Here is an 8,792-nt window from a genome sequence, read left to right on the forward strand (position 1 = left end):
CTCTTCTAAACCCAGCTTCTACTTGTAGTAGTTTTCTGTATGTACTGTTTCAGTTGTTTTTGGATAATGTTGAGTAGAATTTTGCTTGCATGTAGTATTAGTGATATTGTTCAATAATTTCCATACTCTGTTGAGTTACCTTTTTTGAAATTGGAGTAAATACAGATCTTTTCTAGTCAGTTGGCTAGGTATTTGTCCTTCAGATTTCTTGGCAAAACCTGGTGAGCACATCCAGGACAGCATCCATTTGTTGAAATATGTCAATTGGTATTCCACTAATTCCTGGGGCCTTATTTTATTGCCAGGTAATTTAGAGCAGCCTACATTTCCTCCTTCATCACTACTGTCTCTTGATCACATGTTATTTCATTAAATTCTTCTGTGTCATCCAATTCTTTTTGGTACAATTACTCTATATATTCCTTCCATCTTCCTGGATCAAGAGGTTAAGGAGCTGATCAGAAAATTTTAAAGGGCAGTTTGGGAAGACAAGGCAAAGTATTATAATGAAATGTTTAATGAGTTGGAGTGAAAAAAAAAAAAAACTAAAAAGACCAAACTTGTTCAGCATTTCTTAAGCTGAAGGAACTAAAAACAAATTCAAGTCTCAAATTGCAATATATAAGGATGTTAAGGGAAGAATAATGAGTGGATGATGTCGGCTCTTGGTTTTGCATATACACTTTTCACTATGTTGAGGAAATTCCCTTCTATTCCAATTTTGCTTAGTTTCTTTATCAGGAAGAGTTGTTGGATTTTGTCAAATGCCTTTTAGGCATCAAATACTAAGGTCATATGGTTCTTGTTACTTTGTTAATGTAGTAAATTATGTTTTTTGTTTTTCTTATGTTGAACCATCCTTCCATACCTGTTGGGAATCCCAGTTGGTCATGGAGAATTTTTTGTGTGTGTGTGCTTTTGGATTCTATTGGCTAGGAATTTTTTTAAGGATTTTGCATCTATATTCATGAGAGATACTGGTCTGTAGTTTTCTTTCTTGGTAATATCTTTGCCTGGTTTGGGTATTAGTGTTATGCTTGCTTCATAGAATTACTCTGGGAATGTTCCTTCTTTTTCAATTTTTTGAAATAATTTAAGTAGAATGGGTGTTAAAGGCTCTCTGAATGTTTCATAGAATTTAGCTGTGAAGCCCTCTGGTCCAGGACTTTTCTTATGGGAAAGTATTTTTATGACCTTTTCAATTTCTTCTCTTGTGATGGGTCTGTTCAAGTATTCTATATCTATCCTTTTCAATCTGGGCAGGGGATGTGTTTCAAGGAATTTGTCATTTCTTCCAGTTTTTTAAAATTTTTCAATGTACAGCTTTTCATAGTATTCTGATATTATCAATTTAATTTCCTCTGGTCCTGTTATTTCTTAATTGAGTATCTGTGTCTTTTCTTTCTTTTGTTAAATTTGCTAGAGATTTGTCAATTTTATTGATCCTTTCAAAAACCAGCTCCTGTTCTTATTGATAGTTTCAACTATTTTTTTGATTTCTATCTCATTGATTTCAAAATGTTCTTGTTCTTATAATTTCTTTTCATCTAGAGGCTGTAGGATTAGATTGTTGATCTTTTTCTATTTGCTGAAGGTGTTGTGTTAGATCATTGATTCTTCTTCTTTCATTGTTTTTTAGGTCTGTGCTTATTGCTATGAACTGCCCTCTGAGGACTGCCTTAGCTGTGTCTCAGAGGTTTTGGTAAGTTGTATATTCATTATCATTTGCTTCAAGGAACTTTTTTTATTTCATTATTTATTTTATAATCCAGTCATGTTCTAGCAGAGAGTTATTTAGTTTTCACATGAGTGGTTTTGTAAGCTTTACTCATCTGTGGTTAATTTCTAATTTTATGGCATTCTGATCTGAGAATACAGTTTGTATATTTCAATGTTTTTTTAATTTTTTGAGACTTGTTCTGTGGCCTAATATATGATCAATTCTGGAGAACGTACCATGTGCACTTGAGAAGAAAATGAATTAACTTTTAGTTGGGTGCAGTTCTCTGAACACATCCACAAGGTCAAGTTGTCTGATTGTATAGTTTAGATTTTCTGCATCTTTGTTGAGTTTCTTTTGAGTTGACCAATCCTTTGGTGGTAATGGTGTGTTGAAATCTACCAGTATTGTGGTGCTGTCTATTTCTCTCTTCAATTCTGTTAACCATTGTTTTCTGTATTTTACAGGTCTATCCTTTGGTGCATAGTATGTCTTCTTGATCTATTGTGCCTTTAATGAGTATCTAATGCCCTTCCTTCTCTTCGATGGTGTTTTTCACTCTGAAATATATTTTATCAGAGGTTAGTATTGCCACTCCTACTTTTTTGAGTTGGTCATTTGCTTGGTAATTTTTTTTCCAAGCCCTTGATTTTGTCTTTCTCTTTCTTTTTTAGTTGTGTTTCTTGTAGGTGACATATTGATGGCCTTGTAGTTGGGTTTCTTGTAGGTGACATATTGAATTTTTATCCACTCTGCTACTCTTTTTCTCCTAATTGGTGCATTTTGACTGCACTATTTCTTAGAAATCTTCCGTTTCTTCTTTGTCTCTGGTTGTTGGTGTATATATTTGAATGAAGTGGTATTAACAGGTCTTCTTTGCATGTGGATATTACACTGTCACTCGCAACGTTATTTTTCAAGAAGAATCTAGAAATGACTTTTTAAATATGAAAAAGAACCTGTGTTTTTCTCAACTCTTCATCTCCAGCATAGTAGATCATATGATCATCTGATTAAAAATGACCCATGCAAATCCATCTCATTTTGCTATTATCTAATATGTTAATATTTATGTGTTCCTTTTCCTTCTTAATGATGTCCAGTTTTCCTACATTCATGCTTCTTATATTCCACTTTTCATTAATAGTTTCTGCTTAAAACTGTTCCCCCTGCTTTGTGTTTCCAAATTTGAGGGCTCAGCCTTAGTTGCTATATCCCTAAGTGTGCTGTATTGTCCATAGGTTTTCAAAGACCTGCTTATATTTTGGAAATGGATGCCTAATTCTTCTTCCTAGTCTGTCTTAATTTGGATGCTTAGCTTTCAAACAATTTTTGTCCAACAAGCATTCTTCTGAAAGGAGCAGATGAAACACACTTCCCCTCACCGAGATAACCAATACACTCTGTCCACCCCACCCTACCCTCTCGACCCTTATATGCGTGTCTTGTCCCTTCCCTTTCAGTGCTACATTAGTGTTCCTTGAACTGCCACCTATCCTGTCCAGCACCTTCCTATTTGTAGCCACCCCTTCATATGAGGCCTTAGGTCATCAGTCATTTCTGTGATGGCTTTGCCTCTCAATGCTCCTGGTTTCTCATACTAATTCCTTTATCATGTTTAGGAGGATTTAAGCCCAAATCCCATGTACCTGTGTCAAGGAAGAATTTTTTTGTCTGAGACACTTCAAGGGAAAGGTTTTTGCCTCTGAGCTTCTACTCCAGGACTGTTGTCTTGTGGTTTAATGTCTCTATTGGTCCTTTTGCACCACATGACCATCACGTTATAATCATGTAAACAAGCAAATAAACACAGATCAGAATTGAGTGCACGTAACACAGTAGAAGTCTTATTGCCCCCTTTGTTATAACTTCAATTTCAAATGATCTCAATTGGCAAAAATTACAGAAATGAAATTTTTGGTAAAATAAGTGGATTAATTAGAGTTGTCTATAAATTTCCTTGGTGGTATCATGAGGAAGTTGATTATCATTTTAAACTATGGCTAGATGCTACAATTAGGGTATCAGAATGCTACAATAGGATATCAGAAACCTTAAATATTGGCTTTTCTAGCCACTGTGTGAGCCTGGGTGAGGGCATCATCTCAAATTACCTTAACACCAGACAAATGATTTTGCAAGCCATTAATAGCTGGGAGACCAACATAAGAGGGAGAGAGAGGGAGCAATTCCACATTGTGAGGCAATGATGGTGGTGGAGAGATAGTGAAGAAACTGTGACACTGCTGTGAAGAGACAGTGACAAGTTGTAACCAACTAGAGGAAAACTTGATTTGTAACTGCTCTGAGTGAAAGGCCATAGTAAAAGATTTTGCTTGCTGGATGACTAAAGAAAAAAATCTGACTTAGAGCTACTCTAAGACAATGTTTGCTAAATGACTGAGGAAACTAGAGGCTTCTTGTGTTTGTACTGAACTTCACTAATTGTGGAATTGTACATCGTTAATCTGGCTTGGGACTCCTGGACTAAGTCTTGCAATGGGTGACATTCATTGACTCCTTTACTCTCCAACTTATTTCCCTAATAAACCCCATAACAATAAGTAAATATTGTGAGTCAACAACAGATATCAGACCAGAATGACTAGTAGGAAGAGGTGCAGAAACATGGAGAAAGGATCACATGTTGACTGAGTATCTATCTGTTTGCTATTATTGACATTACCGATTTTGACAGTTTCCCTTTATGAAGTGGGTAGAAGTAATACTTGGCCATCCCATTTTATTACTGATTCTTTCACAATTGGTGTTGGAAGTGGTGGAATCATTGCTCCAGACTCTTAGAAACAAGGTTTTGTTTTGTAAATTTGGGTCTTGGGGAGATAATCATATTGTAATTCAGAGAAAAAATATAAGCCAGTTGAATATTAATTGGATATTCAAAATGTGAGAATTTACCCTAAAAGAATTCTTCCAGTAAATAGTAAAATATTGTCTAGAGTGTAGAGCTTAACCTAAGAAAGGTTACTCTCCACTTAGTACTTTGAGGAAAGTTATGTTGGAAAGAAGACAAGTAGGGAGAGACTTTGTCAATAAACTGAGGCAAAGTAAAGCTGATGCTTAATTCATGGTGACTGGAAGTGAAAGATATACAGTAATGAAGAGAGGCTCAATTTGTGGAGCTGGTAGTACTGAGGATTTCTGATGAAATGACTTAGACAATGTAAGGTTAAGACTAAGTAAAGGTACCACTTGGTCTGAAACTCAGGAAGAAGTGCAGGCTTCTGAGTTTTTGGCTGACACTCATTTAGATTTAGTCACAAAGAGCTGGGGATATGTTGACCAGAACCCAACTAGATGAAAAAATTATGTTTCGTGCTGTGAGCTGGTGTTAATTATTGTCACCTGATGGTTTATTCTGGACTGGATCTTTCTTTATAAAAGTGGGTGTTCAAAGTTTCAACTAAACAGGAGATTCTTTGGAATAAAATACATGCTTGTTTCCTCAGAGTATTGATTTGACAGGACTGAACATATCAGAAATTAGCTTTCTAAAAGAGAGGGATTAAGATTTAAAAAATGAAACAGCCGGCTTACATAATTTCACGAATAAAAATGATGATAAAGGGAAGGAAGGTCCTTCATATAATGAGAGGTAATGACTAGAAAAGCCAAGAGATGGTCTGAGGATGTTAGAAATATTAAGAACTGACTATTCTAACCATTGTGATCCCCATTGAGGGCATTGTCTTCAGCAACCTTAGCTGTGGACATTCCGACTCTACATCTGCTACTTTTACACTGAACTTATATTAAACATATGTAGATTACATACAACTATTAAAAAGTACTGATTCTAGTACTGTGCTATGTTTATATTATTGTCATCAAGTAGAGGCAAGTCATAACTGACCCTCTATCTGGTTTTCCAAGGCAGTAAATCCCATGGGAGTTTATTCATCTTTCTCCTTTGGAGTAATTACTAGATTAAAACCCTGTTCTTTGAGTTGGTAGATCAACTTCTTAACAATAAGCCACTTTATTTCCTGTAATTCTAAATCTGAAAGTATATAAAAGTCTTTAGAACTTGACATTTTCTACAAGTTATTTCTTATTCCACTAAGGTATTTGTCAAAGAACAATATGTTAGCATCCATAGCCTCAGCATTTATTTTGTAAATCTCAATTTGCAGTTGAGGAAAATGGAGAGTGATAGTTAAGTGAATGTGATATAAATCACACAGTTAATTAGTAGTTCACCTGGGCCTAAAATTAACAGTACAGTAATTTTAAATCAGTTTTCAAATAAATTTTATGCAACAACTTAAAAAACTTATTATAATGTTCAGTTTTTTTCTAATACAGAAAATCCTAACAGATTCTTCATGAAGACTTATAACTTTTTTGAGTATGTTGTTATTTTTATCTAGAAATGCAAACCAAGATTATATTCTATATGCTCATATTTCACTGTATCTCAGTAGCTAAACCAATTTATAAACAGGCTTTTTCATAATCTTAGTTTCATTAAACTTTAGAAAAACTAAAAGAGCTTGAGTGTGGTAGCCAATAGAGAGTTGTGTGTTGTCTGGAGTTGAATTAAAACAGACCTGTAGCTGACACTTCAGTAGATTTTCAGAGGCAGTAAATTGCATGGAAGGAAATTGCCTATCCTTCTCCCTTTAGAGCACTTGATGTATGTGAGACACCTGCCTTTGGGACTGACCTCAGAGCAGTTTAAAACTAGGCTACCAAGGGAGCTCTGGTGACCAAGTGACAAGAAACTGCACTGCAATACCAGAGGTACACAGTTCGAATCCACCAGATGCTCTGCTAGAGAAGGAGGGACAATCTCCTCCTGTACCAGTCAGATCCAATTTGACGGTAAACACACACACACACACACACACACACACACACACACACACACACACGACTAGTCTACCAGAGATACCTTAGAGAATTAGGCTGCTAATTGAAAGACGCCAACTTTGTGGCTTTTAAAATCCACCAGTTCTCCAATGAAAATAGACAAAACTTCTCCTCCTCTAAGACTGACAAATTCAGAAATCTGCTGGATAGTCAGCTATGAATTGGTTCAAATATGAAGGCAGTAAGTGAGTTTTTAGAAACATTTACCATAATTCAATCATTATTATGAGGACAGTAGCAATTATGTTTTTAAGTGCTAATAAGACAAATTATATAACTATCTATATTCAGATTAGCCATACTAATTTCACATTGTGAGTAGCATCATTTCCCTGAATAAGACTCATAAGGTGAGTATAGTGGAATGAGCCTCACAAACTCTCTCTTAAGTCTACAAGTCTCATAGAAGTCTCTGGGTAATACTAACAGTTAAGCACTTGACTTAATTATTAATTTGGAAAGTTATTGGTTTGACCAGAAAAGGATAAAAATAGATGAATGGGACCTTCTAAGAATCAAATCCCTATGCATATCTAAAAACATCTCCAACAGAGTAAAAATGAAAGCCACATACTGGGAAAAAATATTTGGTAATGACATGTTAGATAAGACTTATATCTAGAATTTATAAAATAGTGGAGCATGACAACAAGATAAAGGTAAATAACCTAACTGAAAAATGGGCAAAGGATATGAACAGACACTTCACCAAAGTAGACATTCAGATGGCCAACAAGTACATGAAGAAATTCTCAAAATCCCTAGCTCTTAGAGAGATACAAATCAAAAGAACTATGAGATATCACCTTATCCCAATAAGAATAGCAAAATTTAAAGAACAGCAAACAACAAATGCTGGCAAGGTTGTGGAGAAACTGGAAGACTTATTCACTGTTGGTGGGAGTGTAAAATGGTGCAACCACTATGGAAGGCTGTATGGCGCTTTCTCAAAAAGTTGCAAATAGAAATAACAATTCCACTACCAGGAATATACCCTAAAGAAACCATAACTGCCACCAAGGAAGATATATGCATACCCATCTTTATTGTGGCTTTATTCACAATAGCAAAGAGTTGGAAACAACCTAGGTGTCTATCAACAAATGAATGGATAGAGAAGCTGTGGTATATACACACAATGGAATACTATGCTGCATTGAAAAATAAGGAACGCATGCTATATTATTCAAAATGGGTGACCTTGGAGGACATTATGTTGAGTGAAATATGTCAGTCACCAAAGGACAAATACTGCATAGTGCCACTGTTGTAGAACAGGACTGACATTAGGGTTTGAGTGAGACTGAGAAAAATTAGATAAATTATGTATACTGCATTGAAACAGATAAGGGAGAGAACAGTTTAAAAGCGATATGTTGTTGTTATGTGTTGTCAAGTCACTTGCAACTCATAGCAACCCTATGTACAACAGCCCTAAACTCTGTACTGTGCCAATCAAACTGTATGACATTCCCATTCCGATTACCCTAGTCACTGAATCAATCCACCTCATAGAGGGCCTTCCCCTCCTGCGCTGTCCCTCCACCCTCCCAAGCATGATATATGTTTGGTTATTATGGCTATGACGGGAGTCCAGAGTGAAGGTTGCATAATGGAGTGTACTGGGGGTGGGGTGCAGACTATATACCAATGAAGGAATTTTTCTTTTACTTTTCAGAGAGAAGAGTGAATGGGGGGGGAGGGATGGGCAGGGAGAAAAATGCAACAATGAATGAATGGAAATCCAAAATTTCTTTAAATGTTCATTAAAATAAATAAAAAGTTATTGGTTTGAGCATACCATTATCAATAATTAAAAGAATATGTATCATAAGTCTACTTTGATATGTATATAGGATCATCACCAACTGGAATGAACTGATTTGATTTGAGTTTACTATTATTCTTGAAGTGCCACAAGTCAACTACAACTCATAGAAACCTTATGACCAGAAGACAGCCCTAGCCTGACCCATCATCATGATTCTTAAATTCTTGAGACCATTGTTTTTCATTGTGTGAATTCAATTATCTGGTGGTCTTCCTCTATTTCATTGAACCTCATCCTTTCCTAACATGCTGCTTTTTTTTTCCCCATAGAATATCCCCACCTAAATACATATGTGAGATGAAATTTCACCATCCTTGCCTCCATGAAGCATACAAGCTGTAGTTCCTT

Source organism: Elephantulus edwardii, unplaced genomic scaffold, assembly GCF_000299155.1.
Source record: "Elephantulus edwardii isolate Elephantulus edwardi_28Jun2011 unplaced genomic scaffold, EleEdw1.0 scaffold00390, whole genome shotgun sequence".
Lineage (NCBI taxonomy): Eukaryota > Metazoa > Chordata > Mammalia > Macroscelidea > Macroscelididae > Elephantulus > Elephantulus edwardii.